Source organism: Eimeria mitis, genomic scaffold (genome assembly GCF_000499745.2).
Source record: "Eimeria mitis Houghton genomic scaffold, Emh_scaff1385, whole genome shotgun sequence".
NCBI classification, from domain to species: domain Eukaryota; phylum Apicomplexa; class Conoidasida; order Eucoccidiorida; family Eimeriidae; genus Eimeria; species Eimeria mitis.
Window position 1 is genome coordinate 1 of NW_013569010.1, and position 1,296 is coordinate 1,296.

Here is a 1,296-nt window from a genome sequence, read left to right on the forward strand (position 1 = left end):
CCCTAAACCCTAAACCCCAAACCCTAAACCCTAAACCCTAAACCCTAAACCCTAAACCCTAAACCCTCACGAGGAGCTGAAAGGGGTCATGTAGGCCTGGAGCTCTTCTTATTATTTCTTTTAATAAAGAAACAGCAGCAACGAAGTTCGCCGATAAATATAAATCTGTTGCTTGCTGCAGCAGGCCCCGTAGCTGTATACAAACCACAAACCCTAAACCCTAAACCCTAAACCCTAAACCCTAGAAGGGAGAAAAAGAAAAAGGAATTTATGCTTTATCTAATAAACACAAAAAAACATAAACCCTCAACACAAAACACAATACCTTCCTCTCCCTTAAGGGTTTACAATTCATTACTTAATATTTAGGGTTTAGGGTTTAGGGTTTAGGGTTTAGGGTTTAGGGTTTGCGAGCCTCTGGTGTTAGGTTAGAAGGGGTATCCGCCGTTCTTCTCTTTCTTCGTCGCTTCTGCTGCTGGCCACCAAACGCTGTAAACAAAACCCTAAACCCTAAACCCTAAACCCTAAACCCTAAACCCTAAACCCTAAACCCTAAACCCTAAACCCCAAGCCCTAAACCCTAAACCCTAAACCCTAAACCCTAAACCCTAAACCCTAAACCCTAAACCCTAAACCCTATGAATTGTTTAATAGGCTTCACAAACTCCAGAGAGATAAAGTAACGGCACAGTCTAGCATCAGCAACAGCAGCAGCAGCAGCAACAGCAGCAGCAGCAGCAGCAACAGCAGCAACAGCAACAGCAGCAGCAGCAGCAGCAACAGCAGCAGCAGCAGCAGCAGCAGCAGAACAGTCAACCGCAGCAACCACCGCAGCAGCAGCAGCAGCAGCAGCATCAACAGCAAAAGCAAAAAAAATAATAATAATAAATATAATAATAAAAATAAAAAACATAACAACAAAACAAAAAAAGAAAAAGAAAAAGAATAAAAATAAAAATAAAAAAAATAAATTACCTTGTCTCCTTTTTCTTTTTTTTTTATTTTGTTTAATTTGCGTTTCTTCTCTTCCTTCTGAACCCCAAAATAAAAACTCATCGACTTCATCTGAGCTCATACTAAACACCAGCAGCAGCAGCAGCAGCAGCAGCAGCAGCAGCAGCAGCAGCAGCAGCAGCAGCAGAGAGGCAGCAGCAGCAGCAGTAGTAGTAGTAGTAGGAGGAGGTGGAGTTGTAGCCGCAGCAGCAGCAAACGAAAAGCTGCTGATGGTGCTCTAGGGTTTAGGGTTTAGGGTTTAGGGTTTAGGGTTTAGGGTTTAGGGTTTAGGGTTTAGGGTTT